Source organism: Bubalus kerabau, chromosome X (genome assembly GCF_029407905.1).
Source record: "Bubalus kerabau isolate K-KA32 ecotype Philippines breed swamp buffalo chromosome X, PCC_UOA_SB_1v2, whole genome shotgun sequence".
Taxonomy (NCBI): Eukaryota; Metazoa; Chordata; class Mammalia; order Artiodactyla; family Bovidae; genus Bubalus; species Bubalus kerabau.
In genome coordinates this window covers 117,676,694-117,701,197 of record NC_073647.1, presented here as the reverse complement: position 1 = coordinate 117,701,197, position 24,504 = coordinate 117,676,694, and positions in this window count along the sequence as shown.

Here is a 24,504-nt window from a genome sequence, read left to right as displayed (position 1 = left end):
GATAAGGATGCTCCAGGTGGTTTAGATGGGAAAGAATCTGCCTGAACTGCAAAAGAACCGTGTTTGATCCCTGGGTCAGGAAGATCCCCTGGAGAAGGGAATGACTACCCACCAGTATTCTTGCCTGGAGAATTCCATGGACAGAGGAGCCTGGTGGGCTACCATCCATGGGGTTGCAAAGAGTTGGACACAACTGAGAAACTAACACTTTCACTTCACTTTCAGAGAAAGAAGAGCTAGGGAAAAGTTTCTGAGGCATATTGTACTTGACTTACTTGAGCAGCCACAAGATGGCTATTTTATGTGGAGGTGACTGACTAGTGGAAGAATAATGGGAGGTGAGGTAGAACAGTGTGTTGGGCACTATAAGCCTGTGTACTTAGTCACTCAGTTGTGTCCAACTCTTTGTGACCCTATGGACTGTAACCCGACAGGCTCCTTTTCCTTGGAATTTTCCATGCAAGAATACTGGAGTGGGTTGCCATTTCCTCCTCCAGGGGATCTTCCTGACCCAGGGATCCAATGCACATCTCCTGTGTGTCCTGCATTGAAGGCTGATTCTTTACCCACTGAGCCATCAGGGAAAGTGCTGACCAAACCCTCTTTAATGGACCTGTTTCCCCAGCTCTAGGAGTGCCATGGACAGACCTTTAGGGGACTGCCCCATTTGCTGAGAGCCCTGATAGCTTAGTTGGTAAAGAATCTTCCTGCAATGCAGGAGACACCGGTTTGATTTCTGGGTTGGAAAGATCCATTGGAGAAGGGATAGGCTACCTACTCCTATATTCTTGGGCTTCCCTTGTGGCTCAGTTGGTAAAGAATCTGTCTGCAATGTGGGAGACCTGGGTTTGATCCCTGGGTTGGGAAGATCCCCTGGAGAAGGGAAAGGCTACCCACTCCAGTATTCTGGCCTGGAGAAGTCCATGGACTGTATAGAGTCCAAAGAATTGCAAAGAGTCAGACATGACTGAGTGACTTTCACTTTTCACTTTCATGTCAACTAAGGTCATGCTCCTTCTCAACCTGCCTACATCTGATGAGTAATCACTGAAGGAGTGTAAAGGCCTGGCATCTTGGTCTAACTTGGAACAACTATAAAGGGCCATTCCAGCTCCAGTGCTCCCCCATGAGATTGGTCAGGACTATTGTAATTGAATGTCTTCCTCTGCCACGTTTGCCTTGTTGTCCTCCTTTCCACTTGTGCTGATCCCAAGGGGGCACTCCCTAATAAATACCCTGCCCTCTAAACTCCATCTCAGATGGAGAATCCAGACTGCAACAGAGTTTGATAGGACTTATGTAGGTAATTAGAAGTACTATGGAAAGATTCTGTAGGGTTCTAAGCAGAAAGAAAGTGAAGTTGCTCAGTTGTGTCCGACTCTTTGCAACCCCATGGGCTATAGCCTACCACGCTTCTCTGTCCATGGGATTTTCCAGGCAAGAGTACTGGAGTGGATTGCCATTTCCTTCTCCATTCTAAGCAGAGGAGTGATGCAATTAGTCTTATCTTTTTGTTATTGGAGTATAGTTTCTTTACAATGTTGTGTTAGTTTCTGCTTTACAGCAAAGTATTTCAGCTACATGTATACATATATCCCCTCCCTCTTGAGCCTCCCTCCCACACACCCCCAATCTCACCCTTACAGGTCATCATAGAGAGCCAGGCTGGACTCCCTGTGCTATACAGCAGCTTCCCACTAGCTATCTATTTTACACATGGTAGTGTATATATGTCAATACTATTCTCCTAATTCGTCCTACCCTCCCTTTAAGATCTAAATGTAAGACCAGACACTATAAAACTCTTAGAGGAAAACATAGGGTAAAAACTGATTGACATAAATCACAGCAAGATCTTTTTTGACCCATCTCCTAGAGTAATGGAAATAAAAACAAAAATAAACAAATGGGGCCTAATTAAGCTTAAAAGTTTTTGCACAGCAAAGGAAAACATACACAGAATGAAAAGACAGCCCTCAGAATGGGAGAAAGTATTTGCAAATGAAGCAATGGACAAAGGATTAATCTCCAAAATATTGAAACAGCTCATGGAGCTCAATATCAAAAAAACTAACCCAATCAAAAAATGGATGGAAGTCCTAAGTAGACAACTTTTCAAAGTCTTATCTTTTAAAGGGGTTACTTGGCTGTTGTATGCAGAAGAAACTGTAGAGGGAAAAGAGAAAATTGGGAAGATATTGTCATCCAGGCAAGAGATGATTAATCTAGAGAAATGAGAAATGAATGGGTTCAGGGTATTTTCTAAAAGCATAGCTTCAAGGGATCAAGCAATGCTCTTCTGCCCATCAAAGCAGCTATAAGCTTCAACAATTAGCATCAGAAACAAAAGAGTTGATTAAAAACATGGCTAACTAGTTTACAATCACAAGTATTGTTTAAGTTACAAATAAAATCAAGTCGCCTCTTATATTCATAACCTGAATTGTTTATGTCACAGAAACAAAAATTACCTGGTGAAGTGTACAGCTCATGCTGGTGGGCTTGTCATTGTTATTCATTCACTAAGTGGTGTCCAACTCTTAGTGACCCCATGGACCACAGTATGCCAGGATTCATCACTATCTCCTTGAGTTTTCTCAAACTCATGTCGATTGAGTCAGTGATGCCATCCAACATTCTCATACTCTATCATCCCCTTCTCTTTCTGCCTTCCATCTTTCCCAGCATCAGGGTCTTTTCCAATGAGTCGACTCTTTGCATCAAGTGGCCAAAGTATTGGAGCTTCAGCTTCAGCACTAGTCCTTCCAATGAATATTCAAGGTTGATTTCCTTTAGGATTGGCTGGTTTCATCTCTGGTGGGCTGTGTACTCTTTATATCTGAGATCAGCAAACTATATTCCCTAAGACAAATCTGGCCTGCTGCATGCTTTCTTGTGGTCCACAAACTAAGAATGGTTTTTATATTTTTAAGTGGTTGAAAAGAATCAAAACAAAAATAATCTTTCAGGACAAAAAAATTATATGAAATTCAAATTTCAGTGTCCACATACAAGTTTTATTGGTACATAGCCTTGCATTCATTTACATGTAGTCAGTGGTTGCTTTTGGTCTCTAAGTGTTGAATTATTGTGATGGAGATTATATAGCCCACAAAGCCTAAAACATTTATTAGCTGGTCCTTACAGAAAAAGTTTTCTGACCTCTCACTTATCTAAAAGAAGTACAGTCTAAGGTCATCCATGGAATGCCCAGTTAATGTTGGTGGGGCTGGTAGCCTATTTTCTTATGTTAACATTGTTTGTGCTAGCTACCAGGTAATGAGCAATGATTTAGGGTCAGTTTGTTCAGGTAAGTTTGTGTGCAGGTCCTACTGAATTCTGGCCTGTTCTGTGATTCCTTTTGCTCATTTCAAACTCAGCCATTAAAAAGAATACCTTTGAATCAGTTCTAATGAGGTGGATGAAACTGGAGCCTATTATACAGAGTGAAGTAAGCCAGAAAGAAAACACCAACACAGTATACTAACGCTTATATGTGGAATTTAGAAAGATGGTAACAATAACCCTGTATGTGAGAGAGCAAAAGAGACACAGATGTATAGAACAGTCTTTTGGACTCTGTGGGAGAGGGAGAGGGTGGGATGATTTGGGAGAATGGCATTGAAACATGCATAATATCATATACGAAACGAATTGCCAGCCCAGGTTCGATGCATGATACAGGATGCTTGGGGCTGGTGGACTGGGATGACCTAGAGGGATGGTATGGGGAGGGAGGTGGGAGGGGGGTTCAGGATGAGGAACACGTGTACACCCGTGGCAGATTCATGTTGATGTGTGGCAAAAACAATACAATATTGTAAAGTAATTAGCTTCCAATTAAAATAAATACATTTATATTAAAAAAAAACAAAGTCTATTGTAGTGCCTTGCATATTAGTTGTTTCTTCTTATTATAAAACCTGGACTTGGGACCTCTCTCACTAACCTTGTAATTTTCAACTAGTCATACCCACTGTGCAGCACGAAGTCACAAACAAAAGCAAACAGCGAATATGTCAGTGCTGTTCTCCACAGTTTTCTGTGGAATGTGTTCCAATTTCTCCTTGCTGTTGACCCTTGTCCCTGTCTCTCATGTTTTTCCCCTGCCCCAGCAATTTGGACTTGACCTTTAAACATGATCTTCCAAGTGTTGATCTTCAGCGTTCTCTAGGAATTTTGACTCATGTTGGCCTTTTTCTTCTTCTGCTCATGGCTATGCCATCAGTTCAGTTCAGTCGCTCAGTCGTGTCGGACTCTTTGTGACCCCATGAATCGCAGCATGCCAGGCCTCCCTGTCCATCATCAACTCCTGGAGTTCACCCAAACTCACGTCCATCGAGTCAGTGATGCGATCCAGCCATCTCATCCTCTGTCATCCCCTTCTCCTCCTGCCCCCAATCCCTCCCACCATCGGAGTCTTTTCCAATGAGTCAACTCTTCACATGAGGTGGCCAAAGTACTGGAGTTTCAGCTTTAGCATCATTCCTTCCAAAGAAATCCCAGGGCTGATCTCCTTCAGAATGGACTGGTTGGATCTCCTTGCAGTCCAAGGGACTCTCAAGAGTCTTCTCCAACACCACAGTTCAAAAGCATCAATTCTTTGGTGCTCAGCCTTCTTCACAGTCCAACTCTCACATCCATACATGACCACAGGAAAAACCATAGCCTTGACTAGATGAACCTTTGTTGGCAAAGTAATGTCTCTGCTTTTGAACATGCTATCTAGGTTGGTCATAACTTTCCTTCTAAGGAGTAAGCATCTTTTGATTTCATGGCTGCAGTCACCATCTGCAGTGATTTTGGAGCCCCCCAAAATAAAGTCTCTCACTGTTTCCACTGTTTCCCCATCTATTTGCCATGAAGTGATGGGATTGGATGCCATGATCTTAGTTTTCTGAGTGTTGAATTTTAAGCCAACTGTTTCACTCTCCTCTTTCACTTTCATCAAGAGGCTCTTCAGTTCTTCTTTGCTTTCTGCCATAAGGGTGGTGTCATCTGCATATCTGAGGTTATTGATATTTCTCCCAGCAGTTTTGATTCCAGCTTGTGCTTCATCCAGCCTGGCATTTCACATGATGTACTCTGCATAGAAGTTAAATAAGCAGGGTGACAATATACAGCCTTGACGTACTCCTTTTCCTATTTGGAACCAGTCTGTTGTTCCATGTCCAGCCCTAAAGTGGCTCTGGTCGCAGAACTCAGCTGCAGTGCTGCCCTACCTGCGTGACTCTTCCCTGCCGCTAGAGGCTGCTTCACCAGCTGTCTGTCTTTCCACTGAGCTCCTGCTCTTGCTGTATATGGTCATCTCCTCTTTACAGGAGCACATGTTGGAAAAGCCCACATCCCACTTCACGTTGCTTATTCTCCATCCTTTGAACTCTTTTCTTTTGATCACAGCCCCGTACCTACCAACAGAAGCGTCTTGAGCCTTTAAGAATGTAGGAAACATCTTTTGCCACAGGGCCTGAAAATTTACTTACATTAATTATAACAAGAAACATCACCATTACAGCTCGTATTTATTGAGCACATAACTCTGTGTCTGATGGTATATGTATTAGTCAGCTCAGATTTTCATAACAACATACTATAGGCTATGTGGCTTAAAGAATAGAAATGTAGTTCTCACAGTTCGGGAGGCTGGATGTCCAAGGTCAAAGTACCGGCAGCTTGGTTTTTACTGGGCCCTCTCTCCTTGGGTTGCCTTCTCACTGTGTCCTCACATGGTCTTTCCTCTGTGCATGCTCATCCCTGCTGTCTCTTCCTCCTCTTATAAAGATGCCAGTCTTACTGGATTAGGGCCCTGCCCCTATGACCACATTTAACCTTAATAGCTTCTTTAAAGGCTCCATCTCCAAATTCAGTTACTCTGGGGGTTTCCACTTCACCATATGCATTTAGTAGGGACATGATTTAGTCCAGAACAGTGCATTACCCACTTTACATAAAAATCTCATATAATCCTCTCAACAGCTCCATGAGATAAAAAATGCTCTTGTCCTCCCTATTTTACCTGTGCGGAAACTGAGATTTACTTTATACAAAGTTAGGCTTCTGATAATTTTAGGTAGATTTAGTACTAAATCCCAGGTCTGAATTAATCCACAGCTCATTCCCTTAATCCCTCTTGTATACATCCTCTGAAAGATGATCAACTTCTTTTATAGGATTTATTCTAATTACATAGGAGTCTTTTTTTGTCTATTGGCAGTGAGCTCCTTGGTGACCTCTAGGGCTCTTTGGGCAAGGGTCCTTGCAGCCTGCAGTAACCTGTTCAGCTACAAGGACTGTACTGCATCAGGCTAACTGTAGAAGAGTCCTGGAATACAGCAGGAGTCAACCCACTGCAAGGTTGTTAGGGCTATAGTCTATACAGGACTCTGTGGCTTGCTTTTATTGCATTCTGGGCAAAGGACAATTTGATAAGCTTCCATGATTTTGAGTGAGAATAAAAAAGTGTACACTGTGTGTGTGTGTGTTTGGTTCTATCCAGTTTTATTCAATGCATAGGTTTGTGTATCCACCACCACAGTTAAGACCCAGAACAAGCAGTTCTATCAACACAAGGATGCATTGTGTTCTCTTCTCATACTATCCCCAGCTCCTTCCCTTTCCTGAATCCCTGACAATGACTAATCTAACCTTCCTTTCTAAAATTTTGTCATTTCAAAAAATGTTACAGTAATGGAATCATACAGTATATAACCCTTTGGGATTGGCTCTTTTTCTCTCAGTGTAGTTTCAAATATTCATCCAAATTGTTGTAGGTATCAATAGTTCATCCCTTTTTATTGCTGAATTAATTGTATTGCATATGTATATATATATACATATACCATAGTTTGTTTAGCCATTCAACTGTTGAAGGATATCTAGACCCGTTCCAACTTTTCTATCACAATTAAATTAAATTAAATTATTATCACAATTAAATTAAAACTGCTATTGAGGGGGGCAGTCCCAAGATGGTAGAGGAATAGGATGGGGAGACCACTTTCTCCCCAACAAATTCATCAAAAGATCATTGGAATGCTGAATGACTTCCACAAAACAACTTCTGAAGGCTGGCAAAGGACACCAGGCATCCAGAAAGGCAGCCCATTCTCTTCAAAAGGAAATAGGGCAAAATATAAAAGACAAAAAGAGAGACAAGAGTTAGGGATGGAGACCCATCCTGGGGAGGGAGTCATGAAGGAGGAGAAGTTTCCACGGTAGGAAACTCTCTCACAGGTGGGTCTGTGGGGAGTTTTGGAATCTCAAAGGGCAATATCACCAGGAGGAAAAAAAAAACCCACAGAATAGGCGCCTAACTGCAATTGCCAGCAGAGAAGTAGCCCAGACGCTTGCATCGGCCACCAGCAAGGGCGGGGGGGGGGGGGGCGCTGGACAGGGAGGTGTTGACAGCATCATTGGTCCTTAGGATAAGGACTGGGCCTGAATGCCCTGAGGGCAATCTGAGGGAGCCAGTGTGAGATAGCAACCCAAACTGTGGGATCACCAGAGAGGAAGAAAGAGAGAGAGAGAGAGAGAGAGAGAGAGAGAGAGAGAGAGAGAACTTTCCCATGAAAGGCTCTAACTCGCAGCCTGGCCTGCTCACAGAAAAAAGGATTGAGCAAATACCAAAGGAGAGCTAGCCGGCTGCATACAGGCCCCTTCCCTCCTACCCGACCCCCTTCTGCCGGAGGCAGCCAGAGCTGGAAGGCAAGGGGCTGCTCCAATCTCAGCCCCAGAGACTGGCATCCTCCACCGAACTGTGAGGCTCCCATTTGCTAACCACATCTTCCTGGGATCTTCAACGTTGACATCTGCCAGGAGGGTCACAGCCTGAGATCAGCTCCCCAGAGGAGACACATGGCACACCTGAAACGGTGCTCTCATGGTGCAACTGGGAAACCAAGTGGCCAGGACCAGGAAGGTGATTAAGATACACAGCCCACCTTGGACAGTGCACTCACCAAGCACCTGGTCACCTGAGCTGCTCGGACCTGGGAAGGGTGCAAAACGCATGCCAAACTGAGTCTGTGCCCTTGTGGAGTACTCAAGAATCTGAATCTGAGCAGCTTTAGACCTGGGAAGTGCACAAGCACAGGGCCCACTTTGGACAGTGCCCTGCAGAGCACCCTGGAGCCTGAGTAGTGTAGACCCGGAAAGCACATTGCTGTGAGCTGGGGAAAACCCAATATAGTCCATACATTGTGAGCACGCCCCACACATGCCAGCAATATTTGTTTGCAGTGTTCCTCCCGTCCCACAACACAACTGAACAAATGAGCCTAAGTAAGTGGCCACCTTCACCCCCTTGTGTCAGGGCAGAGATTAGACACCAAAGAGACTTGCAAATAGAGGAAGTCAAAATAAAAAAAGAAGAGGGAACCGCTCTGGAAGTTACAGGTGTAACAGATTAAAACCCTGTAGTTAACATTGACTAAGTATTGGAGAGGGCCTATAGACCTTAAGAACAAGTACAAGCTAGAACAAGGAACTATCTGAAACTGAACTGACCCCACACTGCCCACAACAGCTCCAGAGAAATTCCTAGATATATTTTTACTATTATCACTTTTTATTTTTTTTAAGTTTAAGTTCTTTATTACTCCTTTTATTTTCATTTCTATAACCTACTATTACCTTGCAAAAAAGACCCTATTTTTAAAGCAAATTGTGATTGATTTTGTTTTGTATTTTTAATATTGTATTTTTGAGAGTCTAACCTCTACTCTAAATTTTTAATCTTTGCTTTTTGGTATTTGTTATCAATTTTGTACCTTTAAGAATCTAACCTTCAGTATCCATTTTCACTTAGGGGTGTGATTACTGGCTTGATTGCTGTCTCCCCTTTTGAGTCTGCCTTTTCCCCCCAGGTCACCTCTATCTCCTCCCTCCCCTTTCTCTTCTCTACTTAACTCTGTGAATCTCTCTGGGTGTTCTGGTCTGTGGAAAACACTTAGGGAGCGGATTACTGGCTAGATTGGTCTCTCCCCTTTGGACTAACCCCTCTTTTCCTCCTGGTCACCACTATCTCTCTCCTCCCTCTTCTCTTCTCTATGTAACTCTGTGAATATTTCTTGGTGTTCCAGACTGTGGAGAGCACATAGGGAATTGATTACTGGCTAGATTGCTCTCTCCCCTTTTGACTCCCCCTCTTCTCCTCCTAGTCACCTCTATCTCCCTTCTCCCTCTTCTCTTCTCCATGTAACTCTGTGAACCGCTATGGGTGTCCCTTGCTGTGGAGAATTGTTTCACCATTAACCTAGATGTTTTATCATCCGTGCTGTATGGATTGGAAAGTCTTGAGGCTATTGTAAGAATAAGACTGAAAGCCAGAGGCAGGAGGCTTAATTTTAAAATTTGACAATAGCAGAGAACTCCTGATTCCAGGGAACATTAATAGACAAGAGCTCATCCAAAAGCCTCGATACCTACACTGAAACAAAGCTCCATCCAAGAGCCAACAAGTTCCAGAGCAAGACATACCATGCTAATTCTCCAGAAAAGCAGGAACACAGCCTTGAGCATTAAAAGACAGGCTGCCCAAAACCATGCCAAATCCATAGACACCCCCAAACTTACTATTGGACACTTTATTGCACTTCAGAAAGAAGAGATCCAGCTCCACCCACCAGAACACAGATTCAAGCTCCCCTAACCAGGAAACCTTGACAAGCCACTAGTCCAACCACACCCACAGGGAGCAGGCTCCACAATAAAGTGGAAACACAAACTTCCAGCCTACAGAATGGGCACCCCAAACACAGCAATCTAAACAAAATGAAAAAGCAGAGAAATCTTCAGCAGATAAAGGAACATGATAAATGTCCATGAAACAAACAAACAAACAAAAAAGAAGAGATAGGGCGTCTACCTGAAAAAGAATTCAGAATAACGATAGTAAAAATGATCCAAAATCTTGAAAACGAAATTGAGTTACAGATAAATAGCCTGGAGACAAGGATTGACAAGATGCAAAAAATGTTTAACAAGGACCCAGAAGAAATAAAAAAAGAGTCAATCAATAATGAATAATGCAATAACTTAGACCAAAAGCATTCTGGAGGTAACCAACAGTAGAATAACTTAAGCAGAAGATAGGATAAGTGAGGTGGAAGATAGAATTGTGGAAATAAATGAAGCAGAGAGGAAAAAAGAATTAAAAGAAATGAGGACAACCTTAGAGACCTCTGGGACAATGTTAAATGCCTCAACACTTGAGTCATAGAAGTCCTAGAAGATGAAGACAAGAAGAAAGGGCATAAGAAAATACTTGAGGAGATAATAGTTGAAAACTTCCCTAAAATGGAGAAGGAAATAGCCACCCGAGTCCATGAAACCCAGAGAGTACCAAACAGGATTAAACCCAAGGCAAAACACCTGAGACATATATTAAATATTAATTAAGCTAACAAACACCAAAGACAAAGAGCAAATATTAAAAGCAGCAAGGGAAAAGCAACAAATAACACACAAGGGGATCCCCATAAGGATAACAGCTGATCTTTCCATAGAAACTCTTCAGGCCACAAGGGAATTGCAGGACATACTTAAAGTGATGAAAGAGAAAAACCTACAGCCCAGATTACTATACCCAGTAAGGATCTCATTCAAATATGAAGGAGAAATCAAAAGCTTTACAGACAAGCAAAAGCTGAGAGAATTCAGCACCACCAAACAAGCTCTTCAACAAATGCTAAAGGATCTTCTCTAGACAGGAAACATAGAAAAGGTTTATAAACTAACAACAAAGTGAATGGCAATGGGATCTTAGTTATCAATAATTACCTTAAATGTAAATAGGTTGAATGCCCCAATGAAAAGACAAAGACTAGCTGAATGGATACAAAAACAAGACCTCTATATATGCTGTCTACAAGAAACCCATCTCAAACCAAGGGACACATACATACTGAAAGTGAACGGCTGAAAAAGCATATTTCATGCAAATGGACATCAAAAGAAAGCAGGAGTAGCAATACACATAGTAGATAAAATAGACTTAGAAATAAAGGCTGTGAAAGGAGACAAAGAAGGACACTACATAATGATCAAAAGATCAATCCAAGAAGAAGATATAACAACTATAAATATATATGCACCCAACGGAGGAGCACCTCAATACATAAGGCAAATGCTAACAAGTATTAAAGGGGAAATTAACAGTAACACAATAATAGTGGGAGACTTCAATACCCCACTCACACCTATGGATAGATCAACTAAACAGAAAATTAGCAAGGGAACACAAGCTTTAAATGATACAATGGACCAGTTAGACCTAATTGATATCTACAGGACATTTCACCCCAAAACAATGAATTTCATCTTTTTCTCAAGTGCACATGGAACATTCTCCAGGATAGATCACATCTTGGGATATAAACCTAGTCTTAGTAAATTCAAAAAGATTCAAATCATTTAAAGCATCTTTTCTGATCACTATGCTGTAAGATTAGATGTCAACTACAAGAAAAAAAAAACTATTAAAAATACAAACATATGAAGGCTAAATAACACACTTCTGAATAACCAACAAATTATGGAAGAAATAAAAAGGGAAATAAAAGTATGCATAGAAAGAAATGAAAATGAAAACACAACAACCCAAAACCTATGGGATTCAGAAAAGTAGGGCTAAGGGGAAGGTTCATAGCAATACAAGCTTACCTCAAGAAACAAGAGAAAAATCGAATAAATATCCTAACTTGACACTTAAAGCAACTATAAAAAGAAGAAATGAAGAACCTCAGGGTTAGTAGAAGGAAAGAAATCATAAAAATTAGGGCAGAAATAAATGAAAAAGAAACAAAGGAGACTATCTTTTGCTAAGTCACTTCAGTCATGTCCGACTCTGTGTGACCCCATAGAAGGCAGCCCACCAGGCTCCCCCGTCCCTGGGACTCTCCAGGCAAGAACACTGGAGTGGGTTGTCATTTCCTTCTCCAATGCATGAAAGTGAAAAGTGAAAGGGAAGTCGCTCAGTCGTGTCCGACTCTTAGCGACTCCATGGACTGCAGCCTACCAGGCTCCTCCATCCATGGGATTTTCCAGGCAAGAGTACTGGAGTGGGGTGCCATTGCCTTCTCCAAGGAGACTATAGCAAGAATAAACAAAACTAAAAGCTGATTCTTGAGAAGGTAAATAAAATAGACAAACCATTAGCCAGACTCATCAAGAAAAAAGGGAGAAGAATCAAATCAACAAAATTATAAATGAAAATGGAGAAATCACAACAGACAACACAGAAATACGAAGGATCATAAGCAACTATATGCCAATAAAATGGACAACTTGGAAACAATGGACAAATAACCATCCAAAACTGAACCAGGAAGAAATAGAAAATCTTAACAGACCCATCACAAGCATGGAAAGAGAAACTGTAATAAAAACTCTTCCAACAAACAAAATCTCAGGATCCGATGTCGTCACAGGTGAATTCTACCAAAAATTTAGAGACGAGATAACACCTATCCTATTCAAACTCTTCCAGAAAATTGCAGAGGAAGGTAAACTTCCAAACTCATTCTATGAGGGCACCATCACCCTAATGCCAAAACCAGACAAAGATGCCATGAAAAAAGAAAACTACTTAGATGAACACAGATGCAGAAATCCTCAACAAAATTCTAGCAGACAGAATCCAACAACATATTAAAAAAATCATACATCATGACTAAGTGGACTTTATCCCAGGGATGCAAGGATTCTTCAGAATTTGCAAATCAATCAATGTGATACACCATATTAACAAATTAAAGGATAAAACTATATGATTATCTCAATAGATACAGAGAACACCTTTGACAAAATTCAACACCCATTTATGATAAAAACTCTCAGAAAGCAGGCATAGAAAGAACATACCTCAACTTAATAAAAGCCATATATGATAAACCCACAGCAAACATTATCCTCAATTGCAAAAAATTGAAAGCATTTCCCCTAAGGTCAGGAATAAGACAAGGGTGCCCACTCTCACCACTACTATTCAATATAGTTTTGGAAGTTTTAGCCACAGCAATCAGAGAAGAAAAAGAAATAAAGGAATCAAGATTGGAAAAGAAGAAGTAAAATTCTCACTGTTTGCAGATGACAAGATCCTCTACATAGAAAACCCTAAAGACACCACCAGAAAATTTCTAGAGCTAATCAATGAACATAGTAAAGTTTCAGCATATAAAATTAATACACAGAAATCCCTTGCATTTCTATATACTAACAATGAGAAAACAGAAAGAGAAATTAAGGAAATAATCTCATTCACCTTTGTGACAAGAAGAATAAAATACTAAGGAATAAATCTATCTGAAGAAACAAAAGACCTATACATAACTATAAAACACTTCTGAAAGAAATCAAAGATGACACAAATAGATGGAGAAATATACCATATTCATGGATTGGAAGAATCAATATAGTGAAAATGAGTATACTACCCAAAGCAATCTGTAGATTCAATGCAATCCCTATCAAGCTACCAACAGCATTTTTCTCAGAACTAGAACAAATAATTTCACAATTTGTATGGAAATACAAAAAACCTGGAATAGCCAAAGCCATCTTGAGAAAGAAGAATGGAACTGGAGGAATCAACTTGCCTGACTTCAGACTATATTACAAAGCTACTGTCATCAAGATAGTATGGTACTGGCACAAAGATAGAAATATAGATAAATGGAACAAAATAGAAAGCCCAGAGATAAATCTACCCACCTTGGAAGGAAAGTTATGACCAACCTAGATAGCATGTTCAAAAGCAGAGACATTACTTTGCCAACAAAGGTTCATCAAGTCAAGGCTATGGTTTTTCCTGTGGTCATGTATGGATGTGAGAGTTGGACTGTGAAGAAGGCTGAGCGCCGAAGAATTGATGCTTTTGAACTGTGGTGTTGGAGAAGACTCTTGAGAGTCCTTTGGATGCAAGGAAATTCAACCAGTCCATTCTGAAGGAGATCAGCCCTGGGATTTCTTTGGAAGGAATGATGCTAAAGCTGAAACTCCAGTACTTTGGCCACCTCATGTGAAGAGTTGACTCATTGGAAAAGACTCTGATGGTGGGAGGGATTGGGGGCAGGAGGAGAAGGGGATGACAGAGGATGAGATGGCTGGATGGCATCACTGACTCGATGGACGTGAGTCTGAGTGAACTCCGGGAGTTGGTGATTGACAGGGAGGCCTGACGTGCTGCGATTCATGGGGTCGCAAAGAGTCGGACACGACTGAGCGACTGATCTGAACTGATCTGATCTGATCTGATGGACACCTTATCTTTGACAAAGGAGTCAAGAATATACAATGGAGAAAAGACAATCTCTTTAACAAGTGGTGCTGGGAAAACTGGTCAACCACCAGTAAAAGAATGAAACTAGAACACTTTCTAACACCATACACAAAAATAAACTCAAAGTGGATTAAAGATCTAAATATAAGACCAGAAACTATAAAACTTGTAGAGTAGGCAAAACACTGTCTGACATAAATCACAGCAAGATCCTCTATGATCCACCTACCAGAGTAATGGAAATAAAAGCTAAAATAAATAAATGGGACCTAACAAAATTTAAAAGCTTTTGCACAACAAAGGAAACTATAAGCAAAGTGAAAAGACAGCCTTCAGAATGCGAAAAAAGCCATTGCCTTCTCCCAATAGCAAATGAAGCAATTGACAAAGAATTAATCTCAAAAATATACAAACAGCTCTTGCAGCTTAATACCAGAAAAATAAATGACCCAGTCCAAAAAATGGGCCAAAGAACTTAACAGACATTTCTCCAAAGAAGACATACAGATGGCTAACAAACACATAAAAAGATGCTCAACATCACTCATTATCAGAGAAATGCAAATCAAAACAATGAGGTACCATCTCATGACGGTCAGAATGGCTGTTATCAAAAAGTCTACAAACAATAAATGCTGGAGAGGATGTGGAGAAAAGGGAACCCTCTCACACTGTTGGTGGGAATGCAAACTAGTACAGCCTCTATGGAGAACAGTGTGGAGATTCCTTAAAAAACTCAAAATAGATCTGCCATATGACCCAGAAATCCCATTACTGGGCATACACACGGAGGAAACCAGAATTGAAAGAAACATGTGTACCCCAATTTTCATCACAACACTGTTTACAATAGCTAGGACATGGAAGCAGCCTAGATGTCCATTGGCAGATGAATGCGTAAGAAAGTTGTGGTACATAAACAGAATTGAATATTACTCAGCTATTAAAAAGAACACACTTGAATCATTTCTAATGAGGTGGATAAAACTGGAGCCTGTTAGACAGAGTTAAGTAAGTCAGAAAGAGAAACACCAATACAGTATATTAGCTCATATATATGGAATTTAGAAAGATAGTAACAACGACCCTATATGGAAGACAGCAAAAGAGACATAGACATAAAGAACAGACTTTTGGACTCTGTGGGAGAAGGCGAGGGTAGGATGATTTGAGAGAGTAGTATTGAAACATGTATATTACCATATGTGAAATAGATGACCTGTCCATGTTCAGTGCATGAAACAGGGCACTCAAAGCCAGTGCCCTGGGACAACCCAGAGGGATGGGATGGGGAAGAAGACAGGAAGAGGGTTCGGGATGGGGGACACATGTACATCCATGGCTGATTCATGTCAATGTATGGCAAAAACCATCACAATATTGTGAAGTAATTAGCCTCCAATTAAAATAAATTAATTAATTTAAATGAGAAATAATTAGTCATATCTGTTACATCAATAATAGTAAATGCACTTCTGGAAAGAAGACATTTTTCAATTATATTGCCATATAGGCACCATTCTCTTTAGATGATAAATCTACATTAGAATGATTCATAAAGCTTAAAGATAAAAGATATGGTTCATGTACATAGAATTTACAACATCAAGGGTGAACATTAATATAAACTGTGGGCTTTGGTGGATTGGTATATGTCAATGTAGACTTATCTTGTTAAAAAAAATGCACCATTCCCTTGAATGATGCGGATAATGGGGGAGGCAAAGCATATGTAAGGTGGGAGTATGTGGGAAATCTATGTACCTTTCTTGTAATTTTGTTGTAAACCTTAAATGCACTAAAATGTGTTTAATAAAAAAAAATAAAGAGTATACATGAATATAACAAAAAAACCCTGCTATTTGTGTATAGGTTGTGTGATATTTTTGTATAGGTTGTTGTGTGGACATGAGTGTCCATTTCTCTAGAATAAGTGCCTGAGAATTCAATTGCAGGATCCCTTTGAGTGAATGAAGAGAGTTTCAGGCTCGAGGGATTGAAGAAGCTTCCTGGATGGAGCCACTTGTTGTAGTGGAGTTGTCTCTTGCTGGTTCCACCCACCAGCCTGAGTATCTCTCTGTGGGGTAGGGGAATCAAAGGCACAATTAAGATGGAGTGTGCTTCTTCAGGCTGCTTACTGTTAGTAAGACTCCTCATGAATGATGTCTTGACTGATGTTTTCAGATGTAATCCCTTTCAATATGGGGAAGGAATGAGACTGAGGAGCCTACTTGGGCTGTCTGATATTGTTAGGTCATGGGTAGGAAATATCAGTCTGGGTTGTCTTATTCCATGGGGTGGAGGAATTAACACATAAGATACTGTGTTATTGAGTTGTTCCTCCAATCCAGGGGTCTCAAAAGAGTTTATCTTCTTCTTACCACCTTTCCAACTTCTCCTTCAGTGGTTTTGTTTATAATCTCCAGGGTTTATAGTTGTGCTTGATAGAGAGAACCTAGGCAAAAGGGGCCTATGCTGGACTGGAAATCTGGGCTTATTTTTATAAGCAAAGAGATGGAAATTTTAGGGTAACAAAAATCTAGGCAATAGGTGATGGGTGTTTTAGTTGTCTTTTATTATCTACTTAGAACAATACTGGGTTTCCCAGGTGGTGCAGTGGTAAAGATTCCACTTGCTGAAGAGAGGCAGGTTCAATCCTTGGGTCAGAAAGATCCTCTGGAAGAGGAAATAGCTACCTACTCCAGTATTCTTGATTGGAAAACTCCATAGACAGAGGAGCCTGGTGGGCTACAGTCCCTGGGTTTGCAAAGAGTCAGACATGACTGAGCACCCACACTACCGCTAGAACAATATTACACAACAGCCAGCTCTGACCCTTACTGGCTTCAGCCTTTTTGCATGTGAGAGTTCTCCCAGTCACATGTCTAAGCAGACAGACTGCCATTCTGAGGTAGGGATGGAGTAGATGGACAGACATAGGAAGTTTTATGCATACACTGGGAATCTGTTTTAAAACCAGGACTGTCAATCCTTTTATAGTTTTTTCTAGAGCAGAAATGATCAGCTATGGTGAGATCCAACCAAAATGCCATCCCTTATTGAGATGGATCAATGGGAAGGTCTTTTCCTATGGTTTAGACCCAATATTGAACGTCTGCTGGTGTAAGCTTTGGACAAAGACACCTGTCAGAGACTATGCGAGCATCACATGTTCCCTTCACTGCAGTAACATGAAATATATCTTTATGCAAAAGGAACACGCAAAATTATTTGTAGTAATTTAAGAAGAGTTAATAGACAGTTTTTTATTCCCATCTTTTTCTTGAGAGACAGAAGAACTAATAAATCCATGTTCATGGTCAAGGGCTTTAAGCTTCTAAAGAAGAATTTGCATAAGTGTCATCTGAATCATGCTTATAAGAATCTTGTAAGAGAGGTATTATTTTCTCCATTTTACAACTGTGGCGTTCCATTTGAACAAAGGTAAATGTCTTAAACCAGTGGCTCAGCAGTAAAGAATCTGCCAGCAATGCAGAAGACACAGGAGATGTGGGTTTGATCCCTAGGTTGGGAAGATCCCATGGAGGAGGGCATGGCAAACCACTTTATTCAATGCTCCCCCAGCTCAGCCTGTTTGGCTTTGTCCATCCAGTAGAGATAAAGCTAAACCTCTATACACATCAAACACTGGTCTTAGCCAAGAAACATTCTATTGTAAATTTTAAAATTCTGTAAATTTCCTCTCCCCAATTTTCCTTTTAGGGCTTCCTAGGTAGCTCAGTGGAGAAGGTAATGGCACCCCACTCCAGTACTCTTGCCTGGAAAATCCCATGGATGGAGGAGCCTGGTGGGCTGCAGTCCATGGGGTCGCTAAGAGTCGGACACGACTGAGCAACTTCACTTTCACTTCTCACTTTCATGCATCGAAGAAGGAAATGGCAACCCACTCCAGTGTTCTTGCCTGGAGAATCCCAGGGATGGGGGAGCCTGGTGGGCTACTGTCTATGGGGTCACACAGAGTCGGACATGACTGAAGCGACTCAGCAGCAGCAGCAGCAGGTAGCTCAGTGTTAAAGAACCTGTCTGCCAATGCAGGAGACATAAGAGATATGGGTTCCATCCCTGGGTCGGGAAGATCCCCTGGAGAAGGAAATGCAACCCACTCCAGTATTCTTGCCTGGGAAATCCCATAGACAGAGGGGCCTGGTGGGCTATAGTCCATGGGGTTGCAGAGTCAGACACAACTGAGCGACTAACACACATAGACCACCCATATGCTAGAATAGAAGCAGGCTAACAGCCCTAAACCTTTTTATTTAAAAACAGAATTCCCTGCTGGTCTAGTGGTTAGGATTCCACACTTCCAACTGCAGGGGGCATGGGTTCAAACCCTGGTCAGGGAACTAAGATCCTGCATGCTGTGTGGTGGAGCCAATACATGAATAAATAAATAACATTGGAAAAATGGAAGACCTTGGTCTTATAGAAATTCTACCAGGCAGACAGTGGGAAGTTTCTATTGGGGGGTAGGTCATAATTATTCAGCCCCAACTGTACTTCGTAGCCTTTAGTCATCCTCCTTGGCCTCATGTACAAAGGCATGAGAGAATATGCCTTCTTTGAGCAATTTTCTCAATCTGTTTTTCCTCAGTCATGTCAACCTGTCACAGACTTTCTTTTCCAGGCCTGTGGTTTCTTTGGCAGCACAGCTTCCCCTCTTCTCCCAAATTAGCTTGTTATGTATTTAATTCAAGTAATATCCAGGTGCCAGTAGCTATACATGCACACCTTTTGTAAATATCTGTCTTTTCATTTAAATGAAGGAAGTGTGTGTGTTAGTTGCTCAGTCATGTCCCAGTCTCTTGTGATCCCATGGACCCACCAGGCTCCTCTGTCCATGGAATTCTCCAGTCACAGATACTAGAGTGGGCAGCCATTTCCCTCGCCGGAGGATCTTCCCAACCCAAGGATCAAACCCCTCTCCTGCATTGGAAATGCATTGGAATGTCTCCTGCATTGAAGACTTGAGACTATGACTGTTTGGTGGAAGAGCTGTGTTCTCATGTTTGTAATAATCAGGAAAAGTTAGTTCAGAGATTGTACAAATAATGGGTCTAGAGACTACCCTGGCATCCCAGTGGTTAGGACTCCACACTGTCACTACTGAGGGGCCAGGTTCCATCCCTGGGCGAGACACTAAGATTGCAAAAGAAATATAACAATCAAATAACAGTCCATTTCTCACTTGTACTACTATTGAGGGTCAGCTGGGAGCCCTTCTCTGTGTCTTCTCACTCCATTACTCAGACTTAAGGAAAAGAGAGCACAGTGAATCCCACTGCAGCTCTAAGAGCTCCTTTTTTTGAGCTAAGACACACTCTATGCACTCACATTTCACTGGCCAATGCGACACAAATGGGTACAACTCATTTCAAGTGGCATGAAAAAAATTCTTGCCATGTGCCCTGGGAAGGAAAGAGAACTGAAACATTTGTGAAGAGCATGAACAACTATCACTAACTACCTGAATTTCCACATGATCTATTTAGGGTTTCCAAAATATGACAAAGCTGGCCTACCAGCTGGATGTATGAGGTTTGGGGACAGGTGATCTGATATACAGACATAATGGTAGTGGGGTAATAGTTTAATATTAACTGATATGTGTTTTAATTTTTGGTAAGTACCTTTGGCCCATGACTCACCTATCTCACCTCATCTCCTTGGCCACCCAGGAGTTACTGAATCAGTGAAGGAAAGATACAGCAGAGCAAAAGAATAATGCCTCTACTGGGGTGGGCACTGATGGGTGATTTCCAAATAGATGGTTGAAGCTACTAGCCAAAACAGTAGGTTAAAAGAATGGGTTTTGAGTCTCAACAGCATGGTGTTTTGAATATCAAAGATTAATATTTAGGCTATAAAGAGTAGACTGGTGATAATACATGCTGAGAAAGTCAGCTCTCCTTCCCTTGACTTGAGAAAGAATATATTGCCAGGGTGATAGAAGAGGGCATTCAGATGGAAAATGGGCTGGTGGGGGTGGTCTCAATATGTACTGAGGACTCCTTCCCAGGTTTTCTTAATCTCTTACAATTCTTTTTAATTCAACAAGTTTAACAAGGTGAATCAGGCATATTTCATATTATCCTGGAGCTCAAAACCTTGGGGGAAGGAATAGATATGCAAAGAAATAATTATAGACCATTTGGCTAAAATTTAAATACAAGAAGTGCAATTGTTACTGGAGAAGAAGAGGAAATCAGTGTCTCTTGGTGGGGTGGGGTAGGTAGGGTGTGGAACTTACTGGGAGGAAGCCAATTCTGACTCCATGTTGGAAACTGTTTCTTTGACTTGCCTTTCGTTGCTCTTGAGATTATAATCATACTCAATGGCTTGCCTGGAGGACCTAGCCCCTCTGCTTGAATATAAACTACAGTGCCTTTGTTCAGCTCCTGGAGAGATAGTTTGTCCCTGCCCACCTGTGAATAGAAGAGATTAACACACCTCTTCCAAAGACTGGCCATTCCCTTGTAGATGTTTTGCAAGACTGAAAACCCTTTCACTTTATTTCCCCACTGCCTCTCCCTCTCTATTCTGGTTTTAAATTTAGTTCCTCATTGCTTCATTCTCTCTGATCTATAAAAGAAGCTGGCATCCAAACCCAATATGATGATCATTTTGAGGCACTAGCCAGCTCCCCGATTAAAGTCTCTTCCTTGCCTCAACACCTCATCTCTCGGATTCATTGACCTGTTATGCAGCAAGCAGAGTGAGCCTGGACTTGGGAACATGCAGAGACAAGAAGAAAGCTTCAACTTTCCCACCTCTTCCAGCAGGAAGGAGAGGACTTTTTTTTTTAATGCAGCACTTTAAAAAAATCTTATTGGAATATAGTTGCTTTGCAATGTTGTGTTAGTTTCTGCTGTACAGCAAAGTGAATCAGCTACATGTATACATACATCCCCTCTTTTTTGGATTTCTTTCCCATTTAGGTCACCACAGAGCATTGAATAGAGTTCCCTGTGATATACAGAAGATTCTCAGTAGTTATCTATTTTATACATGTTGTGGGAGTGTGTAATTTCCTCGGTTCTGTCTCACTGCAACAAAAATTTGAAGCAATGGATGGACCAGTGTTATAGCTCAGTTTTATTTAGAAAGCAAAGCAAAATACATCCTTGAGGCATCAGGATGGGCCGACCCAAAAGATGCAAAGAGTAGAGAAGCCCCTGGTTCAATTTTGGCTCCTCTTTTTATATGTTTTTTTCTCCTCCCCCTGAGCCCGCCTTATGTAAATTGGGCTAGCCAGGAGGGCTGTTTGTTTTACCTGAGGTCCTCACTCCAGTCCTCAGACCTTCCTTTGTTCTATTTTCATGTGCTTTCCCCTTCTTTTAGCCACTGCCATTCTGGACTCCTTTTTCCTATTCTAACCACCTAACATACATAATAGTGTATATATTGGGCTACCTCTGTGGCTCAGCTGGTAAAGAATCCACCTGAAATGTGGGAAACCTGGGTTCGGTCTCTGGCTTGGAACGATCCCCTGGAGAAGGGAAAGGCTACCCACTCCAGTATTCTGGCCTGGAGAATTCCATGGACTGTATAGTCCATGGGGTTGCAAAGAGTTGGACATGACTGAGTGACTTTCACTATGCCATACTATGTGATATATATGTCAATCCCAGTCTCCGAATCCATCTCATCCCCCACTGCTTGGAGTCCATATGTTTGTTTTCTGCATCTGTGTCTCTGTTTCTGCTTTGCTATTATCACACTCTATTTCTTCTAGATTCTGTCATCTTCACCCCCACTATAAATTATTTTCCACTATACTCAGGCTCTGAAGATCCTGCTTTCTTCCAAACCAGTCCTTCCCTGCCACAAAAATATTAGACCTTTGTTTTAGACCTTCCTCAACACAACCACTGAGGCTGTGCTGAGGCTGAAGGGAATTTACTGTGAAGCTCATGAATCTGAAGTTTCAGAGCCCCTCATTCCCTGGAGCCCCTTCTAAGGTCCTGAAAGGAGCTTCCATGATAGGCTCACATTGTCATATGGTTTTATAGTTTCCAAAAAGTATATATTTCAACAGCAATTGCTTAAGATCTTTGTCTCCTTCCTCTCCAACTTCTCTTCTCCACTTCCCCTAATGTAAAGTGGTGTTGGAGAAGCTGTGGCCCAGTGTTGACTCTGGCTACAAGGAACCTGAACCAGGAATCCATCCTGGGTCCCTCAGGCCATTTTAATAAATGGTCACAAATCTGGTGGCTTGAAACAATAGAAATGCATTCTCTATTTTGGAATATATTGGAATATTCTGGAGGCCAGAAGTCCAACATCAAGGCAGCAGCAGGACCCTCAGGAGGTTCTGGGGGAGAACTCATTCCTTACCTCTTCTAGCATCTGGTGGCTGCCAGTCTTCCTTGGTGTTCCTTGGCTTGTGACCACATTATTCCAATCTCTGCCTCTGTCTTCATGTCACCTTCTCCTCTGTGTGTGTGTGATCTGTCTTGCTGTTTCTTACAAGGACACTTGTGATAGTCTTTAGGGCTCACCTGGATAGTCCAGGATAATTTTCTTATCTCAGGATCCTAAATCATATCCTCTAGATCCTTTTTGCTTATAAAGTAACATCTGCACATTCCAGGGATTAAGACCTGATATCCTTGGGTTGCCATGATTCAACCTACAACAGGACACTGTTAGTCATGCTTAGTGGGATATATCTATGCAGATTTGAAGCCCCATTTCCTTGTACAGTTAAGCTGTTGCTAAGCATCCTGATAGAATAATCCTTCTTCCCAAGGTGCTGACTCACCTCGTATTGTAACACAAAGGTATAGGACCATATTGTGATATAAACCTTCCCTGTGGGGCCTGGGGGTTTCCCTGGTGGCTCAGTTGGTAAAAAAAAAAAAAAATCCACCTGCAATGCAGGAGACCTGGGTTTGATCCCTGGGTTGGGAAGATCCCCTGGAGAAGGGAACAGCTACCCACTCCAGTATTCTGGTATGGACAATTCCATGGATTATGTAGTCCATGGGGTCTTAAAGAGTTGGACATAACTGAGTGACTTTCGTATATGTTGTGGGGCCTGGAGCTAGAAGTATGTAGAAAGTAATAGAGGAAAGACAAATGTAGGGAGACTGAACCTGATCTGTGAAAAATTGCTCTATAAATATCTATTAAAAAAATGACAGAGATTTTCCTTAATTGATAATAATCCTAAAAATGTACATGTCACTGTCTATAATAGAGTTGTGAAATGGAAAGAAACTTTTCCTAAAAGATTAAGATAAAGCCAAATTTTTATCATCCATGCTGAAAGAGAGACCGAGTTATCTTTCTTTTCTATATAGAAAGGAATTCTCTAAAAACTCAAGGAATGTGTGGCTGAAAATGTAGGAAAATTATATTATAGAGGTTTGTTGAGCAGTTAATTCATTTAAATATTATTTAATTTTTAGAGATTTTTTGTGATATTTGCCAGGTTTTAAAATTTTTGTAATTTGTTGCCTTTTCTTATTCTTATTAACTTTTGTGGTTGATTTTGTATCCATCTTCTAAAGTGACTCTAAGAATTCTATAGTCTTTTGGCCTAATAAACCGGGATCCTCCTCCAATTGGTTTTATGATTCAGATTTATTGTGGAGTGAGTGAAGGGAGCAGCTTCTTATATGCATAAAGGGAAGTTGGCCCAGAAGTCAGAATTCCTCAACATCTCCAAGAAATCATCTTTGTTCCTAGCTTGGCCAAGCTGGCAACACAGAACAGTTGCTCTCCAGTTTCTTGTCCAGGGTGTCAGCCTGAACTCTGTGCTCCTCACAAGCTTGAATGAAAAAACAAATATTTCTGGGCTATTGAATCAGTGATGTGCAGTGCATCCATCCATTCTTTGCACATGCTAATATCCTTCCCCAAAGAAAGCCAGGCTCTTAGAGTTGTGTGTGGGTTCCCCTGCCAAGTGGCTTTTCCTGGATCATGTTTCTACAGTGGCACCAAGGGAAATATAAGAAACTGCCCTCTGAAACCTGTTTCCGTATTTACTGTAAGGATGCTGTGGAGGAAGTTGTCTATTATATTCCTGTTTATGAGGACCCAAGGGAGACATTTCCCTCTGGTTCTCCTGAACATCAGGTTTGATTTTTATCTTATGGCAGTTGTAAATCACGTGTCTGGTTTTGTCTCTCACATCTCATGTCTCTGTCAGAATTCTGAGGACTTAGAACATACATTTCAGTACCAATATTACCCCTGGCTCC